Raw genomic sequence first — 24,361 nt, 5'->3', positions numbered from 1 at the left:
CTATAAGAAAGCCACAGCCTATCTGGGAGGAAACATGAAAGAATTTCAAGGGAGTGGGTGTCTACAAACACAGTAGAGTGTGAGTCAGGAACATGGCTACTGACCCCAGTGCTATCCACTGTGGGTCCTCTGTTAGACACTTCACCTCCCAGACTCTACAGGAATCTGGAAAATGGGGGTATTGGGTTGGGTTTCCTTTAGAAGTAAATTTCTGACATGTCATGCATATAGACAAACAGAGGTGCATATTACCATGTGACTTCAGGTAAGTGCTTAAGGCCTTAATGCCTTAGTGTCTGCCTTTGTAAAATGGAAGGTGATCTTGCCTTGCAAAATGTAGGGGAAATTAAATGCAATTATTTCCAAAAGAGTGCCAGCAACATTCTTTGCTACCAAAAATGGAGCTAATACTACTTTAATTCTGCATGTAATACTGATAAAATCAACAGCAAAGTTAAAGGATGAAGATAGTGACATAGCAGAGCACTTAAGTTGTAGTTTTAGGACTACTGTTTCCCCTCATGGAGAAAAATAACCCATTAATATCTGCAATTTTGTCTACCATTCCGACTCTTTTTTTGAGAATTAGATGATGAGTTACTCTTCAAATTCTATTCTGCATCTGCAAAGAAAATATCTAAGGATTTCAGAGAAGCCCCATAGGCAGATGAGGTAACAGTTATTTTGCCAATAATAGAGTGGGAAGAGACCTTGAAAATCATGGAGTTCTGCAATCCCCAAACCTCACTGGTCTTCAAAAATACTCGGAGTTCTTATTAAAAATACAGATGCCTAGCCCAGATCCCAGAAAGATTCTGATTCAGTAGATAAATCTAGGATAGGTAGTTCCCCAACTGCACATAGACTCTCAGCACTACGGCTATGACCTCTTTTACATCTTGCTTCCATCTCATGCCAGGCTACAACCATAGTTTAAGTACAGTTTTCTGAGTGATTCTCCTTCTAGGGATATACCCTAAAGATGTGAAAGCAGTCACTCAAATGGAGATATGTACACCCATGTTCATAGCAGCAGTATTCACAATAGCCAAATGGTGAAAGTATCTCAGGCGTCCATTGACAGATAGATGGATAAACAAAATGTGGTTTATTCATACATTGGAATATTATTCAGCCTTAAAAAATGGAGGAAATGCTGACATATTCTACAACATGGACGAGCCTTGAGGACATAATGCAAAGTGAAATAACCAGTCACAAAAGGACAAGTTTTTTATGATTCCATTTAAATGTGTTATCTAGAGTAGTCAGACTTATAGAAACAGAAAGTAGAATGGTAGTTGCCAGAGGCAGGATGGAGGGAAGAATGGAGAATTATCGTTTAATGGGTATGGAGTTTCAGTTAGGGAAGACAAAATGTTCTGGAAATGCATGGTGGTTGGTGATGGTTGAACCACAATGTGAATGCACTTGGTCACATTAAACTGTATACTTAAAAAAATGGTTAAGATGGTAAGTTATATATATAGTCACAAAGAAATAATAAAAATAAACTCAATCAATAAAATAAAAATGAATAAAATTTTCTGGCCTTGCAGGGAGAGATTTAATTTGAGCATCCATCATGACCAGGTTCTCTTTAAGCCCTGGGGAGGTTAGTCCTTCCATCAAAGGACATATGCACCTGCTGGGGGAGGGACTGGAATGTATCAATCAATCCAACCCTCAATGGAAACACTACTTCAAGAGAATAGCCTGCAAAAGGTTTCTGTGGAGTCAGAAAAAGGAACAATTAATCCTTCTAGGGAAGGCTGAGAATGGGCATGGTGGGGAACAACTGAAGCCACCTCTGAGAGAGTAACACAGACAGTGAATGTCCTGCAAAAGCCTGGCTCTGGTCCTAGTCCCCGTCCACCCCAGTGCCTTCAAAATCAACGTTGCAGGTCCCTCTGTGCCAGCCTCTGCACCATCTCCTCTGCTTTCAGGTTGTTTGTCTCATGTCCTGAAATCTCAGCTTGAATTTCACCAGCACTAATAGATTGGCATTTTACAGAGAACTTAGAAATTCTTTCTCAGCCAAGGGTTAGGTCTTCCAGTAAAGTCTTTTCTTCTACCTAACATTCTGCAGCCATTTTTGTCTTGCTTTGCTTTTTTATCATCCATATATCTATTATAGGAAAACATAAAAGCAGATAATCAAAAAAGAAGTAAAAAATAAAAATCACCTATAATTCCACCTCTGGAAATACTAACAGGTGCACAAATGCATGCAGACGCACACACATTTTTACATTAGTTGGGTAACACTATGCATTCCCATTTTGTTATCTGTTTTTCCCCCTCTACCCTTTCTTATCTTCAGTGATGGGTACTCTGGAAAGAGCACTGAAATCAGATTCCAACATTTATTATCCTTCATGCGAACAAAGAATTCTAATGCCCAGATTTTCCGGAGGGCTTAACTTCTAGATGATCAGAATTGATTTGAAAGTGCAGGCTCTGCTGACATAAGGAGCTAGAAACCTGCAACTGGGGGCAATGCATGAAAGAGCAGACTCCTTTAACTCTACTCTGTCTGAGCCTGCTTCCTTCCCCACCCCCACAGTCATCCATGCAAACACAGAGCACTGAAACTCCAGCCTCACAGAGCACGCCTGCCCCGCCAGGAACCAGGCACAGTGCCATCCCAGCAGATGGGCTGGAGAATAGGTAGTCAATGTTGATTTCCATGGACAAATAGGAGTATCAAGTGTAGATGTTGAAAACAGGACTCCTAGGTAAGAATTTATCCTTCAACACTCAAATCAAAACAGACACAATCAGAATTTTAGCTGAGGGACAAATTCATTCAGGCCCAAGAGGATCAGCTGTCAAGTCTTTGGAAAGAACACATTCTGTGGAGAGGAGAGGGTGGCAGTGAAACCAAGGAGCTCTCTGGTGGGCTCCCCTCACGTATTGCAGAATTCCTCTCCAAGCCAAAACAAGCTTGCTGGGCCCAGCCAGCACCCTGTTAAGCAGGCCATTTGAATGCACAGCAACTCTCCAGATCCATAAAGAGTCCATAACATTTGGGCTGCAGCCACAACTCATTATTTGCAATGAAAGTTTATGCAGCCACAAAATTAAATGAGAAAAGCACATTAGAAAGGGTTTGAAACCTATTTAACTCATGCTTGACAACAGAAAAAGCCCACAACATAGCTGTGAGCTTGGTTGTTCTTTTCACTTTAAGTCATGGCTAGTCTTTCTGGGAAAGTTCCATCCAAGCAGGAGATCTATCACACATCCAAGGGCTGCCTCCTATGGCCTGGGGAGGGGGAGTAGGAGGTGCCACCTAAAAATATATCACTTTGGCATGTTCATTATTTTGAGCTAATACAATCAATAACCAGCTGACGCAATAAAAACTTCTACCTCTCTCTTAACTACCTAAATGACTTTAGATAGAGAACCTATACCAGAAAAAAGAGTTATTACCAGAGATAACTTTTTATCTCAAAGATCTATCTGTAAGGCAGGGCAAACTTCTAATTACCAATCATGTGTTCTTCTCATTGTCCTGTGAATTACCCTTCTTCCTTTTGAAACCCCAGCCTAGAAGGGAAGAAGGAGAAACTTTTCCTCCCTCACACCTGGATCCCCTGACAGAGGTAAGCTAGCCACACCCACAGCAGTGCGCTCTTGCCGACTCACTAATAGCTTCGTCCTGTCTTCCAGCTGCCACTTCGCAAAAGTTCTGGGCTAATTTCTACATGTTCCAATGGGCCATTTTCAATAGAACCTGAAAATCCTCACTCAGCCACAGTTGGGTCTTCCAAGATTTTTTCCTTAAGTCACAGGTCAGCAAACTATGGCTCCAAGGCCAAATCCAGGTCCCACTTGATTTTTATATAAAGTTTTATAAGAATACAGCCACACTCTCATTTACTTATTTTCTCTGGCTACTTTCACCTTACTGGGCAGAGTTGAAAAGCTTCAGCAGAGCCTGTATGGCCAAGAAAGTTGAAAATGTTCACTAAACTGGCCTTTTACAGAAAAAGTCTGCCAACTCTTCCACTAAACCATGATAGGTATCAATGTCTACTTATACTATTACATGAGAATTTTCTGTGTATTGCAAAAAAGACCTAAAAGCAGTGGTTTCTTAGGAATGAAGAGATTATGGATAATTGTATCTCCTTTTTATGTATGTATATGTTTTACAAATATTATGTGTTTCTTTGTAATTTGAGGGTAAAATTTTTTTTAAGGAAAAGGTGGATAGATGCTATTACTATGGAAAAAAGAATCTGCAGGACTGGCTGCAGTTGTACAGTGCTGAAACTAGACCAACTGTTCCATTTTATTCCATGGATAAGGGTGAATTTCTTATGATACTAAGAATAGATTGTATATGAGTCCAGGTTGACCAAGAAGCAGTAGCTAAGACATGAAAGAACTCTAGTAGGGAAAACGCTTGTCTGAGAAAATGGGAAGGAGTCAGGTAACCAGTCAGACCACTATGCAGGTCTGACCCTAAGTGAAAGAGAAAGAGAAGGAAGGAAGACTGGGTGGAAGCACTTGGAAATGCAGTGCAGTTCTAAGAAAAGTGCACCAAGGCTGACGAGGAGCTTTTGAGTCAGTCACCCATCAATGGAATGTGCATCTCCCTGTGATGGGCGTGCTATGCATCCTTATATAGCTGCTCTCATGTGGGAAGTATGGTCTCATAAAAATGTAAGGTTGGATTTTGGAGGCCAGCAGCTTGAACAATTACCCTGCTTGTTGTCAGAGATCATCACTCAAAGAAAACCATAGAGAATATATATATGAAAGTGTGTGATTCTATGAGATGAATAATTTTAAATCTCCAAATTCAGCATATCAATAAGGCTCCAAAGAGAAACCATATTTTTGGAAGGCAAATGGATAGGCCTAGCATTCCCTAATTCATCCTCTTTATTTTATAGATAAGAAGTTATTTCAGATAGCCCACCTTATAGAAAATGGCCCACTGTCCTCTTTCTCAGCAGAGTATATTTTATATTCTAAGCATCATCTGATTGAGGGTTTGAGATATTCTGAAATTGGCTAAAGCCATGGAGAAGAAAGAACTTCAGAGTGAAAAGGAGTCTCAAATGTTGGAATCACTCTTTAGACTTGGGCCCAGTGATAAGATTTTCAAGCAAAGTCAAGTGGAAATCCCATCCCTTATTTCTTAGGGACATATAAAATATCATGCTGAGGCTGAATTTTAGAAGTATCTTGTCTCAACCTTTCAATCCACTATATAAATTCACTGAAGCTAAAGAATAATGATAAGTATTTGCTGAGCAACTACTCTGTGAAGTAGCACTGCCAACATTATCATGAATCCACTTGAGTTTGAAAAAGTTAGTTCTGGCAGGAACACAAAGGCTAGGTTGAGGTAGAGAGATCAGAGAAGAGGTTACTATAATAGTCCAGCCAATATAGCAGGAAAGCAAATAAGAAGACACACGTCCCCTTGTTAAAAAAAAAAAAGAAAGAAAGAAAGAAAAAGGAAAAAGAAAAAGAAAGTGCAAAATGTAAAAGTTAAAGACCCTAATGGAGGAAGACAAACCTGTTTCCAGACTGAAGGAGTTGGCAGAAGATGAGGCCTTTACCCAAGATGGTCAGTAAAGACAGAGTAGGTGAATAGAAGATGAAGAACAGAGAAGCTCATGAGCAAAACTGGACTTGGTCAATTTGAGACACTGCTGGAACATTCCTGTGGAGCCATCTGGTGAATGGGTAAAAATTCAAGTCTGAATCTCATTAGCAGGGATGGGGAGAGAGATACAGTCTTAGGAGTTATCAGCATAGATCTAATCATGGAAGCTGGACACAAAAAGGCCTGGGGAATGGAAATATTTCAGGAGTAGATGGAGGCACAGGAGCCAGCGGAGCATCATGGGAAGACCAGAGAGGAAAACCCAGGAAAGCCAGAGATGAAGAAGCCAAAGAGAAGAGCCTCCAGACACCATGACTGGTAACAGCATTAATGTTCCAGAGAGATCAAGCTTGACAAATGGTTTGGAGAGATCCTGGAGGCTGCCTGGACACTGGCCAGAAGAGCAAAAGTCAGGCTGCAGAGCTAGAGGTGAGTAGATTGTGAGTGAGGTAGTAAAGAGAGGGACTGGTGGAATAGTAGAATATCAATGTGAGAGAGAAAGGTTATCATTGGCCAACCTTGAGCTTTTCTCCATTTATTTTGCTGTTTTCCTGTGCTCAGATGCTTGGGTCTCATTCACTCATGTCTGAGAGTTAAATTGTTCTAATCTGGTCTCCAGATAACTGTACCTACAGAGTTCAACTGCATTAAAGATTAAAGAGGATTTTGTGAGCAAGCCCTAGCACAACTATTTGCAATAGCCTGCTACTAAGAAAGCGAAACTCTTCAGGATGTGGCCTGTCTCTGCCTCTGTTCACAAAGTCTCAATTTATATCTTTTTGGAGCCTATTCCTTAAAGAAGGAAAGGGATTGCAGTGAAAAAGCTTGTATATGAGAGGAAAAGTATTTTTAAATATTTTAGTAAATTAACCTACATGCACAACCATATCTTGGATCTCTCTCTGTGTCTTTCATACACACACACACACACACACACACATAGAGTAGATGTTAGTTACAGAAAGTTATGTGAATTTTTCTAGCTCTGGGATCATCATTACAAGTAGTAATAATAATGGTTTCCAAAACATTTTTGTGTTGGCTCTGTAGCAGATCTTAACTATAAAGATGTTAAGCAGTAACTGTTATATTACAAATAAAACTTACATCTGTCTCTATCTAAAATGTTACAGTTTATTGGTGTTGTTATAAGAAAAGGAAAAAACAACCCTATAGGTATAACCCTTCACAGAGGAAAAATATCATGCTGGCAACTCATTATTTCAGGTTGTTATTATGTTAGATGATAGCATCAAGGTGTAAGGCACATACCTATAATGATCACATTAAGGCAGAACCTCATTAATAATAGATGAGATCTGATTATATCCATTCCCGATGTTAGTTTAATAACCTGTGGCATTTTTTCAACATAAAAATAACAATTTAAATCTTTTTGCTTTTTAAAAAAATCATTCTTGGCACATCTTAGTATCAACCTGGAGAAAACAGGCTGCTTTTGAAACAAGAAGTCCTGACATGGGTCTCTCTGGTGCCTTTTAACAGTGGGAACTGACATTTCAAAGAAATAATAATAACAATAATTTTAGACAGAATTTCTGGCCTTTTAGAGATTTGGGGAGGAAGGACTTGACAGTTTTCATTGTTGTGTGTTGTGATTCTGTTTTTTCTTTAATAAGATACATCAGCTTCTACATTCACACCAGACCCAAATGCCTTGTATTTCCTGCCAGGGCACTTGGTCTGATATGGTTACAGTGTGTAAGAATTGAACAGCATTCTGTATAAAGGACTCAGTTTGCTATTTCACATTATCAGAGACTTTGTTGATGTTTTTATTTACTTTTTCACCTCTTACATAAGTCCCATGTGTTCGATTGAGTGATGCAACCCCACTCCCACACCACCTCCACCCTCCACTAAAAGATGTGCATATGTTATCATATATGGCAAAAGGGACTTTGCAGATGTGAATAAGGATTTTGAGATGAGGAGATTATGCTGGATTACCCAGGTATGTCTGATGTTATTATGAGGGCCTTTGCAGAGGAGAGGGTGATAGGATGACAGAAGCAAAGGCTGGAGTGATGTGCTTGAAGACGAAGGAAGGACACACAAGGAAAGGAACTCTGGTGGCCATAGGAAGCCAAAAAAAGGCCAAGAAGCTGATTCTCCTTTCACAGCCTCCAGAAGAGCCAGCCCTGCCCACATCTCAATTTTAGCCTTGCAAGACTCATTTCAGATTTCTATTTCCAGAACTGTAGGAGAAGAACTTTGTGTTGTTTCAAGCCACTAAGTTTGCCGGGTAATTTGTTACAGAAGCAATTGGAAACTAATATACCCCATATGTTTTCCTTTCAAAAGAGGAATAGAGAAAAGTGGATTGTATGGGGCAGAAGAAAAGGAATTTCAATAGTTATAACCTATGAGCTCGAACAACAAAATATGTGCCCTTATAACTCATAATTTTCCTATCGAAAGATAATGCTTACTTATATAGAAAGTTAAAGTGTCCAGGAAAGAGGAAAAATAAATGGCTATTGTTGGCATTCTATAGTCTTTCCTTCTAGTCTCCTTCCTATGCTTATTTTTACAGACTTGAGCATCTGCTATCAGAGTTAGAAATTAGCATGGAGGACAAATAGTTTTTGCCCATTCTGTAGATAAGGAATTTGAGGATCAGAGAAGTTAGAGCCATTTTGCCCAGTTATACAGCTCATGAGGGGCAGAGTCTGGATTCCCACCTAGATAGCTCTTAACAAAACTCTTTTACACACTGCACACCATGAAGTTAAGAGGTGAGTATAAAATTATGGAGGAAAGATCCGTCAATGTTGACAAAGGCTTTAAGATTCCACTGCTGCCTAAGGTAACCCCTAATGTTCCCACAGGTTTGGAAATGAGGTGTTGAGCTTCCTTTTGCCTAAGCTGACTCCCCTTCTAACAAGCCAGTGAGGCCTTAGACCTAAGGTCAATGTAATTCATACTGAGAGGAAACTCATAAATTAAAACCCCTTTCCTACTAGCAGCCAAACTCCTCCACCCAGAAGCTTATAGAAAATAAACTTTAAAAAAATTTTTGCGCCTTGGGATCCTTCAGAGAAATGCTTTCACATCTGTGCATTAGCTGTGTTACCAATGCTACACTACTCTCTTTTTTTCCAATTAAATGTATTTGCTCTGTCTTTTCAAAACAAACTTAGGAGGAAAGAGAAGGAGGGAGAGAGGGGAGGAGGGCGAAGGAGTTTTTGGAGCTCTCTGCAATGAGAAGAGTTGATTTACATGCTCTCACAATTTTGCATATTGATGTCATCCATAGGCTCCTTTTTTATTATTATTCATTAAACATTTCTATCTGTGTCAAGCAATTGGGAATTGCTGGCATTTAACAGTTTAATGCCTCATGCGGTCAGTGATGTAGAGAAGTTAATGTAAATGAAAATAAATTGGGTATTATGCCCAGCAGGAAAGCACCCAGCCTGGATCCCTCCATCTAATTCAATGCCTAAGCCAGGGTGCAGAACTTCTAACGCAGTGTAATTTTGTCTTCATAAGGTGCAAAATACAGCCTCCATTAATGGTCAGTTTGAAGGATGTTTCATATAAGGGGATAGTATAAGCATCTCATGAGGTGCTTGGAAGCTAGTGTCCTCTCTATGGGTTCCAGCTGGGACATTTATCCTGAAGGCAATTTGGACAGAGAGACAATAGGCAATAAAGCTAAATCATTCAAGAGACATCAGAGGGCTCTCCGAGCTGGGTGGTGGAGACAGGCTGCAGCCAAGGCTGTTCTATCTATTCCGATGCACTTCCCCCTCTGTCAAGGTCATTCTCCCCAGTAAAGCAGGGAAAGGAAATGTGCTGGCCCTGGGATGAGATCCCTGACCCCGTTTACACAGAGAGTCTATTGCTACTGTGCTGCTCACATTCTGTCTTTGTGCCATGTGACTATTTCTCATAGTCCCAGGGCCTGGCTGTTCCAGGGTAATCTAACTACACTGTTACAATTTCCTTTGTGCTCATGTTGGGACCTGTACTGTGATGATGAGGACAAAAATGGCAGAAGCTCGCTCGCCTCGACTGAACACTTACCATGAGACAAGCACTATTTTAAAAGCCACATCTGTATGTATTTTTTGTTTTCTCATTTAATTATCAAATCAACCCAGTGAGGTAGGCACTATTACTATCCCCATTTTCTAATTAAGGAAACTGAGGCACAGAAAGAATAAGTAATTGACTTGAGAGCAGCAGATATTAAGCGGAGTTAAGATTTGAACCCTGGCTGCCTGTCTCCGGTTTTCAGCCACTATCTCTTCTGTCTCTTACAAATTTATTCTAGCTGATTCTCACAGCAACTCCTAGGACAGATAATATTATAATTTATAGATGAGAAAACTTGGCCTTGCCCAAACTCACTTAGCCTCTCACATTTGTTTATAATTCCATAAGGCAGTGGTTTTGCAAGCATATTTCTTCTGCTGAAGTCTTCTTAGAAGTGAAAATATACTGGAAGCTTGAAGCCAAACAAAACTTTTCCAAGCAGCGTGAGAAGACGGGTGCCCTGCCACTCTTCACGTCTCCAGTTGGAGCAGAGGTGTCTTTGCGTGTTTCAGAGCACGTATCATCAATTCTGATGGTTTTAGGTCATTGTTTGATATCATTGTCTGTCTGCACAGCTGGCCTAGAAGTTCTAAGAGAAGAGGAGCTGAGTCCATCTTGCTCACATTGCATGTCTAGCGCCTAGCAAAGTGCCAGGCACCTAGTAAGCATTCAATAAATATTTAATGAAATGTACAACTGAAGTAATGATATTTTCCCTGTCAATCCCATTATGGAGCAAATCAAGACAAAACAGAACTTCCAAAAACTAGAGAATGGAAGGAAATGTTAAATGGAGTTTTCCATGGGTTGAGATTTTATTCAATTTCTACTGCTGTAAGTTACCTTGCAGGGCACTGTGCTTAAACTGTTGTTGCTGCTGCCACTGTGGGGAAAGAAAGGGACATTTGGCCACAAGCAAGCCCCAGTCACTCAGCCCAGGGACGCCAGGAGGAAAAGGACGGCAGGAGGAGGCCAAAGCACATTGTTCAGAAAGGTCAAAAACTACATTTAATGCATAGAAGGACTGTTTTCTTTTAATTGGAAAAGTCTACCCAGATCACACTTGGTAAATTTACTATAGAAATTGAAGTAGAATGTACTGAAACATTTCAGTATTTCAACAGTTTCTATCAGAAAGTTCTGCTAAAAAGATCAACTGCTGAAACAAATACCAACAAATTTGGCTACATCAAGTAAATACACAAAATATTCACAAAAAAGTTTTAAAAGATATGTTATCTTTGGCAAATATGGCAGGCAATATTTAAAGATCATGCAAGTTAATGAGAAAAACTCTCAGACTCAGTAGACAATTCTGCAATGCGATAAAAAGACCATTCTCCAAAGAAGGATGATAAATGGCTAACCACAAGGCACTTTTTAAAAAGTAAGGTTTATTGAAGTATAATTTACATACAGTAAAATTTGCTGTTTTTCAAGTGTGTAGTTCAATGAGTTTGACAAATATTTACAGTCATGACAGTAGCAGCAAAATCAGGAAATAGAATATTTCTGTCAGCCCCCAGGAGTTCCCTGAGATCCCTTTCCTGTCAATCCCTTCCTCATGCCCAGATCCTGATTCCACTTTTTTCCCTATAGTTTTTCCTTTTCCAGAATGTAATATAAATGGAATTATACAGTAAATAGCCATCTAAGTCTAGCTTAATGTCTTTTTTAGTCTATCAAAATAATAAAGATGTAAAAGATAATAATAATGTTGGTAAGTGTGCTTGAACACAGTTAGTATGCGTTTTAAACTGCTTGGGTGCAAACGCAATATGTATTCGAAGCCTAAAAATGTTGATACACTTTGACCACTAATCCCATTTCCAGAAAGTCCTATACCAACAGTACTTATCAAAGATGCATACAGACTTATATATAAGCACAGAGGTGCTCATTATAGTATTATTTATCATAGTGAAAAATTACAAACATTCTAAATATTAAACATAAAAGAATGGATAAGTAAATTAATATAATAAACACATTTATATATGCCAATTAGATGTAAGGTTTACGAAAAGTTCTTGATGGCATGGAAAATATTTATGATATTGGAATAGCACAAAAGCAGCATAAAAAGCTATGTATATAGTATGATACATGATATCAGAGTAAAAATGTGTAGAGAAAAGAGTAGAAGAAAAATTACTGTCTCTGGGTGATAGAAACTGTGAAAAGTATACATTCTGTATTGTCCTAATTTTCTTCAATGAACATATATTTATAATTAGAAAAAATACATTATAAAACATAAAAAGTTCTGCTTTCTATCTAACATAAATCACTTTTGCTCAACTCTAAACTTAAAGAAGATTCAGACCAACTGGTCAATCACTCATACCTTTAATCAAGATTTATTAAGCACCTAAATAGATTCCAAGCACTCTGTGAGGTGCTAGAACTGCAAAGAATAGTAAGACTCGCCCTAATATCAAAGGAACATTAGGTCAATATGTAAACACATAATATTAATGACTTCTAATAATTTAGGTTGCATTTTTACGCTGTGCTAGGTACAAACTATTTTTCATACACTACCTTATTTCCTCATCTGTAAAATGGAGATACTCCTAGGGTGGTTATGAAGCATTTAGCCAGTTTCTGACATAAGGTAAGCCAACAGCTACTTGTTCTACTCTGAAAGGTGTTATGATGGAGGCAAGAACTAAATGAACTAGGAACTAAATATTTTAGGGGAACAAAGGAAGGCAATTCTATATGGCAAAGAGATGTCAGAGACACTTGCACTTTATTTGTCAGATATTTAGGATTTTGCAGGTGGCCAAGTAAGGGAAGGATATTCCAGGCAGAGGGGGTAGTGTGTACTCTCATCTCTTTGAAGGTGACTTTTCTAGCACTTCTGTAAGAAAACAGTTCTCTATATGATATAATCATAGGAGTCCCTTTAAAACAGTACTGCATACTTGCAAGAAACTGCTCCAGTGTTAAGACACCACTGACAAATGTCCAGATTCATTCTATAACCTGATTCTGTAGGAAAGAGAGACAATTCCATCCTACGCATTGGAATTTGATACATCGTTGTCCTTTACTTCACACAAAGTAGGACATTCATAGAAACTGACCAGAACACAGGTCTTTAGGTAAGTGGAAACAGGTATAATAACTTTTGGGGGCAGCAAAACATCAATATTATTTTTGTCAACAAAAAGGAGTTTGCTTGTTATCTTTCCTTCTTTACTCCTTCCTTGTCCTTCACGCTATCTACTGGGAGCTCTTCTAGTGCACAAATGACATGGACCTTCTAGCCATTTTAGCAAACTCTGGAAAAGGAAAACAAGAGACAAAAGAAATTTTTAAAATAAAATTTTCCTTGTTTTACTTCACAAACATTAGTCACTGGCATAATGGTGTGACTTGTTATATCATTGGCTTGATCAGCATAAAGTGAACACACAAGATCAATGAAGACAGATAGCAAACATCCATGTTAGTTGCAAGTCATACTGAAAAGAGAGCTGAAGAGTAGCTCCTTGTCATGGGACAAAGAGGCACAATACATGTTGTCATCTCTTTAGTTAGAAATCAGGTTTATGTAAATGCCTTTGGCTTCAGATTGAACAGTTCTTTACCTTTCAATATGCATATTCAATATATATAACCTTCAGGGTTTCTGAACTTTCCTTTAAAAATTCCATTTATTTCAGCAAAAGTTTGGCCAAACGCCACTGCATCTGCTAACACATTGGACTCCATTTAAGATACTGCTCTTTGATTTAGAACCTAACTCCTACTTATCTTCCATATTTCTCATGAGCACAGCTCACAGGAAGTTTATTTATAAAGGAGTAGAGAAAGTCACAATGGACTGAGGAAACCAATGGCATCCATAGAAGTGGCTAAGTTCAGCAGAAGCTGACATTTCCCCTACAGTCATCTCCTCTTTCTAATGAGAGCAGAGGAGGCGGAAAATGTAATATATGCTGAGAAGCACTAGTTGCAAGAGAGAGTATGAAGTATCTGTTCTTAGAGATGATAAACATATAAATGAGGCCCATCTACCTTCAGTTGTTTTACTGGTTTTTGGTTTTAACTGTGGGGCTGACTTTGAGAGTTTGCTTACTGCTGTGATTTTGCAGAAGGTAAATTGGGTTACTAGGAAGAAGTTTTCCCAAGCAAACAATGAGACAATGTGTCACTTTAATGCAGTGGACTATTGAATCCTAGAGACAATTGTCAATGTAGAGTAGGAAGCCTAAAAAGTGAGAAAAAAAAAAGAAAAAAACCTCCACTCATTCATGAATCTCCTTTCACTAATACCTAGGACCCACTGGACCTTCTGGATAAATATGTTCCACTTCATTGCAACTTAGTCAATCTACCATGGTCCTGAGAAGAACCCATAAATCCACCTATAATTTATTGAAGACCTTCATGGCACTTCATTTAGCCAGTCTACACAGCATGTTCTGTTAAAAAATGATCCCATCACTAGAAATGAGAAAATAGAAGACAGGGCCACATAGGTTTAGAGTGATTGGATTTAAATGTTTATAGACAGTAAATCCCAAATACATCTTGTCTTGACCCTGACAGGGAAAATGCCTTTACATGTAGCTACAAGTGATGGAACATGTGTCTGTGGACACTTCTCAAAGGGTGGCTGAATATAATTTCATTTACAACTCTCCCTGCATTCAGAGAGCCCTCAACTTTGAGGGTGAAATTAAAATCAATAAATGATCAGGTTTACTAGGTAATTTTAATCTTTTGTCAGCATCTTCTTTTTGCATTTTGAATCCCTTAAGAAAAAAATGCTTCAGAAATTGAAAACTTATTTAAAAACATAATGACAGAAAACTTCCCTAACCTGGTGTAGAAAATAAACATATAAGTCCAGGAAGGGTGGAAAATCCCAAACAAAATGAACTCCAAGGGGCCCACACCAAGACATGTCATAATTAAAATGCAAAAGGTTAAAGACAAACTCTTGAAAGCAACAAGAGAAAAGCAGTTAGTTACTTACAAGGGAGCTCCATTAGACTGTCAGCTGATTTCTCAACAGAAATTTTGTAGGCCAGAAAAGATTGTCAGGAAATATTCAGAGTGATGAAAAGCAAGAACCTAAAACCAAGATTACTTTACCAGGAAAAGCTATCATTTAGAATTGAAGGACATAAAAAGAGCTTCCCAGACAAAAAAAAAAAAAGAAAAAAAAAAGAAAAAAAAACCTGACGGAGTTCATCACCACCAAACCAGTATTACATGAAATATTAAAGGTCTTCTTTAAGAAGAAAAAGAAAAAAGAAGATAAAAATATGAACAATGAAGTGGAAATAAATACATACCTATCAACAATTAAATTAAAAAAAAATAAGCCCTCAAGCAGAACAGAAACAGATTCATAGATACAGAAAACATTTTGATGGTTGCCAGATGGAAAGTGGTTAGAAGAATGGGTAAGAAAGGTAAGGGGATTAAGAAGTACAAATTGGTAATTACAGAATAGTCATGGGTATGTAAATTATAGCATGGAAAGATAGTCAATAATATCCGAATAACTGTATGGTGTCAGAAAGGTATGAGATTTATTGGAATGATCACTTAGTAAGTTATATAAATGTCTAATCACTGGGGTGTACGCTTGAATCTAATATAATATGTCAACTTTAATTGAAAAGTAAAAAAGGATTAATAAAAAGGATGTTTCATGAGCACACCATTTAGAAACAACCCTAAAGCTAATGTGTTGTTTCTATTCTGGGTAATATGTTTTTATTCAGGACCAGCAGAAGGAGGAATGAACCATAGACTTCTTTAAGGGGAAAACCTCTGAGAACACACAATTATGCCACAAAAAAGTTTCAGGACCTCTGGATAAGTTGGAAAAGTTGGTAAATAAGACCAGGAAAAGTTTGAACCTTCATGAACTGTGTATCTTCTGACATTCTCAGAGCTACCATTCATAGAACTAGAGGAGGCCCTTAGCTTCACAGTCAATGCCCTATATATTGATATTAGGCATTGTGCTGGATCATATGGCTTCCATCATGGCCACATGCAAAGCTTTCAGAAATCACAGGAAGACTTGGCTACCTTTTGCTCACCAGCGAATGCAATAGGACCTACGTTAGGAGGCTCCTAGGATTGTGAGACCAAATGTCAGAGACCAGGTGGTGAACAGTGTGACTGGTGCTGCTTGCTATTTTAGAACAATCACTAATCTTCAAAAAAATTTCCAGTGGCTACAGAAATTCAAAGGGATGAAACAGGAGCTCAAGTTCAAAGACAGCCTTCAAGGCAAGCCATGTATAATCACTAAGGTCTCCCAAGATGTCACCACAGGATGTTATTCATTACCTTGAAAGTATACCATGGGTCCCAGTAGGACAGTCAGAAACGAAAGTTTGTCAGGATCCTGAGAATGAATCCACAACTTACATTAAACAAGCTAAAGAAACTAATGCGTATAACCAGAATGTCAAAATATTGTTTTCACAGTAAGAAATCAGTATCAAAGGGAACATAAAGTCTATGAAACCATTGCTTCCTGGTCCTGTGCACAGATGTTTAGGGAGAGCCCATTGGAATGCACTCAAGAACAAGAAATAGAAAATCCAGCTCATATTTGGTTAAACAATAAAGAGACTTTATTGACCTATATAATTCAAAAGGTTTGTGGTAGGAAGTACTCCAGGCAAAGCTAAATCCAGCAGTTGAAGGTTGTCACCACGAATTAAATTTCCTTCAGTATATTGGCTCTATTTTCCATCATATTGGCACCCTCCTAGGGCTACTTTTTTTCATGGCTCCAAAATGGTTGTTGGCAACAGTAAAATGACATGTATTATTTTGTTCAACTTCAGTAAAAGACAGAAGGGTTCTTTCTGCCCAATCATCAAATAAAGGTCCTAAATTTCACTTTGATTGAACTAAATTAAATAAGTACCTGTCCATGAACTAATCACAGAAGCCAGAAAATTGGTTTAGGCCTAGGTCAGTATCCCTCCCTGAATCAATCTCTGTGACAAAGAGTGTGGGTTTGTGAAAACTGGTTTAATGCCAATCTCCAGAGTTAAGGAATGGCAATACCACCCAAATGGTACTACAATGCTATATAAAATACTAGCAGGATGAGATGAACACTCGAGAGGTCATGAGCTGTATCTACTGTAAGAAACTATACCACAATCACAGGGCTGCTTTGTGAACATGGAATCAGAAGAAACCCAGATACACATACGTTTAATGGCATCAAGATAAATAACAGGATTCACCCAGCTCTCTGTCGGAATTTCCTTGCCAAGGGCCCTAGAAAGTGACCAGATAACTTCTGATCCTATCAGTACACCTTGAGAATGAACAGGACAGAATGACAAATACCGTATGATTCCACTTACATTAAGTATCTAGAGTAGTCAACTTATAGAGATAGAAAGTAGAATGCTTGCAAGGGGCTGTGAGGAGTGGGGATGGGGAGTTATTATTTAAGGGATACAGAATTTTTGTTTTGCAAGATGAAAAGAATTCCAGACACCGATGGTGGTGACACATGCATAACAATATGACTATACTTAATACCGCTGAACTGAACAGTTAAAAATGGCAAAAATGGTGAATTTTATGTGTATTTTATCACAATTTTTGAAAAAGGAATGAATGGATCGATCAGATGAAGTAAAGGTGTATCTTACACACCTTGGAGCTGACTTTAGTTATCTCCACTCCAAAGTGCTATGTGCTTGTGTTTTAGGCAAATTATGAATGAACAAGTATCATTTTTCTGTTGCAGAAGAGATAGGGTTAAACACCACAATGGCACACAATGAATTGTTAACATTTGGATTCAAGGAACAGAGTATAGGCAGACCCCTAGTCTCTAGCCATCTCATAACTTAAGCTGACCATTTCCTGCTTACACTGGCACAGCTGGAGACGATTAAAATTATGCTTCTTCAGGAGAGAGATCCTCTTGTGCCCTGCCATTCCTGTTTACATCTGGGAGGAGACAGGGATATCTGATCCTGGTTGCTTTGAAAACGAGGTACAGCCTTGCCTGTGCGATGAAACAGTCTACTCTCAGGGCTCCCCTTCTGGAAGGTTGCATATCAACACTGTACCAACCACTAGAACGTTGGCTCTCTCTGCAGGGCCAGATCATTACTGGACTACCTGAGAGGAAGATGCTGGAGGCATGCCATAGAGAAACTGACTTGTCGCTTCTCATAATTTTACATCCAAGTCCTTGGAGGAAGCTTCACTGTGGTCCCTAAGAATGCACTGAAAACACTGATTGTGTTTCATTAAAAAACAAAAACAAAAAAACCCATTAAGACAGAGGAAAATGCATCATTGGTGGCAAAAGTAGCACTTCCAGGGGCCTTGGAAAAGATCTGGTAGAGTTAGAGCAGGTAAAAGCATTCAGGGAGTGCACCAAGTGTGAGTGCCTGCTAGGGCTTATAAGCCACACAAAACCATGGCCAGCCTTTAGTCATCTTAGCGTGAGGAACGGTGCTCCCTAGGGCTCTGTATTACAGTTACTTTGATAGCTTTATGCCATGAATATCTAATAATTGAACTCTAAAACTCCATGCAGATACATAGCTGATACTGCTCAACAGCAACCATAGATATTCTTTCCAAAGAATGTTTCTAATGTTTACAACTAAAGGATAAATATTTCACTGACTTCTAAATAATTCTTATAGATTTAAATGTCCCATCATCTGTTGGTGAATTAGCATTTCCTCAATGAAGGAACAAGTCCTCAGAGAGATGCAAAACATTAGCTAATAATGATTTAGTATTTTGTTTAGGCTTTGTAGTGAGTGAGAAGCTTAACACACTTATTCTTAGCGTGGTTATATATTATTGTTTGTGACATGGTAACAGTGTTTGAGAATGTATTAAGTACAGGATATTGTGGTAAATACTATATATACATTAGCCCCTTTAACTCTTTAAACACTATAAGGTCAGTATTGTTCCCACTTTATAGACAGAAAAATCAAATCTTGAAGTGTTTAGCAACTTGTCCAGGATCCCACAGTTAAGAAATAGTAGATCTGTGATTCAAACTCAGTCTGTCTGTACGAAAAAGAAAAAAAAAGAAAACCTTTTTTCTTAATCATCATGTTTAAACAGGCCTAGATATTTGTTGGAGCACTGAACTTTGGTGAGCATTCTGCACTTTGAGTACTCTTTTCAAGAGGCATCTGGACAAAGCTAGATGTTGAAAAAACATAAATTTTACCCTTTAGGCAATATAGATGCCAAAACTTGAAGTTCCATAATATACACTGTGATAAGTGGTGGGCTGTCTCCTGAGAAGAGGAAATGGAAATTGTATTCCTGAGTAATGAGTGAGTTCCCTTGTTTCCTTCAAAGGACTGCTGCTGGAATATCATAAAGGTTAAGTAGGGATTAGCAGACCTAGATTCAAATTTAAATTCTACCACCTAATAGCTGGTTACTTATATCCTTGAGATTAATTTTTATCATCATATGTAAAATGGAAATCATAAAAACATAAAATTATTAGCTCCCTTTTAATATTGGCCATTTGAATAAGCATGTCATTGTGGTTTTAGTATTTATTTCTCTAATGACTGTATCTTTTTTGGCAAATTATCTGTTGAAATCCTTTACCCATTTTCAAAAATTAGCTTGTTGGTCTTCTTAGTATTAAGCTTTGAGAGTTTTTAAAAAATAAATTGTGGATACAAACCAAGTGGGGATATGGAACAAGTGGGACTCTCATGCTTTGCTGGTAATCATGTAAAATGGTACAATCACTTTGGAAAACTGCTTGGCAGTTTCTGAAAAAGGTAAATATACACCTACAATATGATCCAGCCATTCTGTTTCTAGGTTTTTACCCAAGAGAAAAAAGAGCATATTTTCTTAAAACAAAGACTTGTGCATGAATTTTAATAGCAGCTTTGTTGTTAATAGTCCCAAACTAGAAAAAATCCAAATGTTCATGAACAAGCAAATGGATAAGCAAACTGTTATATCCATACAATCAAATATTACTCATCCATAAAAAGGAACAAAGTACTGATACATGCTACAACATGGATGAAGCTTGGGGAGCCAAGAGGGACAACAACAGTGGCAGCTCAAGGGCCTGGCGCTGAGGGACTTGATGTCCTGGGAACAGATGTATTATCTATTCTAGAAGGCAGAGACAACCAGTGGGTCCTTTCTCCTCTGTGTTGATGTCTGTTACCTAGTAATGAAAACAATTCCTCAGTGACAAATGAGCAGCAAAATCATGAAAATAAAAAGTCAATAAAACCACAGGAAATGCTCAAGCAAAGCCACCTTTGGCCACAAATCAAAGATAACAGGGCTAGACACACTGACCAGTATGGTACAGTTTGTTGGGCATTGCCCCACAAAGCAAAGGGTTGCCAGTTCAATTCTCACTCAGGGCACATGCTTAGGTTGCAGGATCAGTTATATCAACGTCTCTCTCCCCTTCTCTCTAAAAATAAATAAATAAAATATTTTTTAAAAAAGGTATTGGAGCTGGAATATTCTTCCTGAGAGCTCACTGCAACTTTGAAGACTTGTAAAAAAAACTCACACTGAAGCTGAATTTTTACACAGTTACTGGAAATACCCTTAGTAATTTCAGCCACACTGGCTCAGGTGAAAGCCAAAGACCTCATACTGCCTTCCTGTCCTCAGGGAATAAGTCTACCAGAGCATGGGGAGATTTTCATTTTCGATTTTATAGAATTCAGTATAGTTTAAATGTGTTACTCTTGAATTAGAAATTATAATAAAAGGGTGAAAACCCATAGATCTTCACATTATATATTCTTCCTTGTGATCAGCCTATAAAAATATGAAAACTTCCCAGCGCTCATGTGTACTTATAATCATCACAGTGTCACCTGTAAGAATAAAAATGGAAACAAGAATTCAATAACCTGGTAATGTTAGCTTAAACTATATCCATGTGATAAAAATTACGTATACTTAAACATTTCAAACACTGATTAATAGAACAGGGTATTATTTATGATTTGTGTAGTACTGAAAATAAAGTACAAAAATAAGTATGCAGTTTGAACCTAAAATGTGTGTATTTATTTGAGTGTGTTAAGGAGAGAATATACCAAAATAGTAATAGCAGTGATACCTGAGGATAAGGAAAAAAAGTTTTCCCTCTTACTTTTATGTCTCATCCATTATTAACATACATGTAGACTAAATGCAATGTGGTATTCCAGGTTGGACCTTGGAATAGAATAAATAATGGAAACACCTGGAAAATCTGCAAAAAGTCTATAGAATAGTTAATAGTAATGAACGAATGGTATTGTCTTAGTCTGATCATTGCACCAGGATTATGTAACTCATTAACATTAGGGGAAGCTGAGAATTTATTATGAGAACTCTATACTAACACTGCAACTCTTCTATAAACATAAAACTATTTTTCAAGATAAAAAGTTTAAAAAAAAACATGTAAGGCAAACCGCATTAGAAACCATAATGGCAGAAAGCCATTGTGCTTTAGTTGTTAGGGCTGCATAATTTAGCATGTATAAACTCTTTTATTTTCTGGATGCATCTTGTTCTTCCTTCTATATTGTCACTTCTTATGGACCAGGGTAGTCCTGGGCTTCTCTGGTATCCCCAGTGCTGGGATAAGGATGACAATCAAAACTGAATGTTCATTGATTGGTTAACTTGCCCTGAGAAAGAAGACACTAAAAGAAATGTAAAAAAAATCCATTATTATGTTGCTACTCTTCTTTCTGCAAGTGCTTATAGCTTGTTTTCAAATGCATTTTAGATGAATGATGAAACCTATTAACAAATTAATTAGGTTGAAGCATATGGAATTGCATTTTTAGGCCAAAGAGGTCAAATACTTGCACTCATAAAATTTACCTTAAATAATTAGTATTTTATATTAATCAATGGGGGAGGGCTTCAGAAGTAATGTCTTACATGTAACAGTATATACTTCACTGCAATTATTATTTCCATGGGTTCCTCTGCTCTAGGGTTTGTGATTTTGTACTCTCAACTCATGTGGTTTCTTCTTCCCCAAAAGTTGCATAAGCAATGAAGCTCTACCAGGTGATTTGGGACTAATTTCCAAAACACCAATTAAAAAATCATGTCATGGCACACTGATGTGTCTTGATGGATTATGAAGTGTGTAGCAAGTAATTCCTTACTATTTAAAAAAAAATCATAATATTTTATCTTCTTTTTTTTCAGCATAAATTAGAACAGATTCAAGGTAGTCCTTCTAATAGCCTTACATGCACACTCACTCACTTCTATCCCAAAATGGTTTCTCAAGTGAGAAAGAAAGTGGAGTAGGAACAGCCAGGGCTCTGCGAACCACAGGCAGCACTGGGTGTGTTCACAGCACATGTCAACAGAGCTTTTGCTTGTACCCACCTACAGATAACCAGCGGGTAGAGAATCATTGTTCAAATGGCTTACTGCTCCATGTTCTGAACTCAGAACACAAGGGTATCTTTAACTATATAATTACACCTGAAGTTTATTTGAAAGGCAGATGCAGCTTGGTCTCCCAGGAGGTATGTGAGAAGCCTAGAAGGAAAGGGCTGCTGTGTAACCTGCTCTTGCTGGTCAGGAGTGGAGTCCAGAAGCAGTTCCAAGGTCGTGGCAGAGCACAGTAGAGTCTGGGGTTAGCAGTAGTATCTGAGAAAGCAGGGAATGGATCAAGTAACTGCATCCAGGGTATGGCAAAAATGAAGACGTCATGGAGGATTTGTCCCTGGGGAGAGGCAAGCATTACCTAGGACATGGGGTGAGCTACAGTTTATGCAGTATGGATCAGAAAGGAAGAAACACCACAATGTTAGGGAGTGGTCAGCTTTGTCATTTCAGCCTCTGACTTTCCCTGTGAGGATGAAGATCAACCAAGTCTCAGGGCATGGCCTAGACCAGAGCTGTGCCATGGCAGGGACTGGGAAGACAAAATGGTGTCTGCTGGGGCCTAAGGATTTTCAGTCTTGAGTGACTCACAGTTTCTGGATCTGGAAGATACCCAAGAGTTGAGTGCTTCACTTGGCAGTCCTGGCCCTTCTTCTGAACTCCATGGGAAGGATGGCAGGCTCATAAGCTTATCAAAGTGAAAAAGAGGTTTGCATATCTCATCAACCCATGCAGTGATTCTACCTTAAATATTTGTAAGTGATTGACTTGTCTACTCAGAGCTGGAGTGAACAGCAAATCATATATAGGAAGGAGTTTCTTGGTTTCTTGGCACCTGAGAAGACAGCTGTTTTGGACACTGGTGCCAGCATCTACCTAGCGAGAGCACTGGAAGTTCATGATCTTGTGACTATCCACATCACCAGTAAAGAAGATGTTTGGGCAGTTAAGTTTCTGAATAAGTTATCAATGATTCCTACCCTGTAGTCAGGGCACATCAGAGAGTTTCCAGTGCTTGGAGGAGGGGAGGGAAGTGATTGATGAGCTCTGGACTATACAGCCAAGGAGGAACTAGAACTAGTTTAATTCAAGATGCACAGATGACTTATGCTCCCTCTGGAAACTCAGGAAAAAAAAAAAAGACTGTTTTCAAGTCAGCTTATACAAACATATCTTTGATGCCATGGTATAAGGGAAAATGACCACTGCTAGCCTAAACTACCACACAAAATTGCACCCAGAAAAGCCACTGGGGTCTTCAGTGCTGAAGCATACCCAGCAGGGAGGCTTCTCTGTGATATCCTTGGGTGACCTCATGGAGCTTGTCTTCTTATCTCTAATACTGTCTGACCTTCTAGTCATTGATATTCTGAAGATTGAATATATCCATCAAGACACTGCCACTTTGCTGGGTTCAGAGATTGTGTCCTTTGAAAAGAAGGAGCTGGGAAACAAAGTACAGCACTATATGGCCTACTGGGTAGAACACAGAGAGCCTCAAGAGGTTGACATGGAGGAGGCTTGGAAATGCTGGACATGCAGGTATGAAGATATCTGTCAATGGAGGAAGGGCAGTGGGGTACACAGATCCATGCCAGAGCCCCAAACAAAAAAGCCAAATGAACAGAAGGTATGCCTTAAGAAACTTTGATCCTTCCTGCTCCTGATGTACTCAACAGAGTTAAAGAGAATCAGTCTCCAAGCTTGGCTTTTGTCGACAGTGTTCTTATATTGGTCCTTTTCATATTTTCTCAACCTCTAACCACTCAAATCTAGGTCCAAGGCATGGGTGAATGGGAGAGACCTGGGATTACACTGTATCTGAAGCTTCACCATAGATTGCCAAGAAGACAGATGCTTACCACAGCAGGAGCAAAGCAATCATTGCCTTCCTAAAAAGACTCTTTAGTTTCTGTTAAGTCTCTTCCTTATTTTTTTTAATCAAGGCTTTCTACATTTTATTTATTTATTTATTTATTTATTTATTTATTTATTTATTCAATCGTTCAGTTACAGTTTTCCCGTTCCCCCCCACCCCCATTGCTCTCCTCTGCTCCATCCAACCTCTGCTACCAAGGACAATCCCCACCCAACTGTCCTTGTCCATGGGTCTTTTGTACACATTCCTTGACATGATCCTTTCCCTTTTTTCCCCTGTTATCCCCCTCCTCCCTCCCCTCTGGTCACTGTCAGTTTGTTCTTTATTTCCATGTTTCTGGTTCTTTTTTGCTCATTTGTTTATTTTGCTGATTAGGTTCCACT

At 38.6% G+C, this 24,361-nt stretch overlaps 1 pseudogene; it reads left to right on the top strand.

Annotated features, from left to right (window-relative positions):
* Positions 1-5,526: 5,526 nt before the first annotated feature.
* On the top strand, positions 5,527-23,750 carry LOC129082226 (exonuclease V-like; annotated as a pseudogene).
* The last annotated feature ends 611 nt before the right edge of the window (positions 23,751-24,361 follow it).

Source organism: Pteronotus mesoamericanus, unplaced genomic scaffold (assembly GCF_021234165.1).
Source record: "Pteronotus mesoamericanus isolate MK-2021 breed Mesoamerican mustached bat unplaced genomic scaffold, CSHL_Meso_final contig_124, whole genome shotgun sequence".
NCBI classification, from domain to species: Eukaryota; Metazoa; Chordata; class Mammalia; order Chiroptera; family Mormoopidae; genus Pteronotus; species Pteronotus mesoamericanus.
The sequence above is the reverse complement of the archived record's forward strand: the minus strand, read 5'-3'. Positions and strand labels throughout refer to the sequence as shown.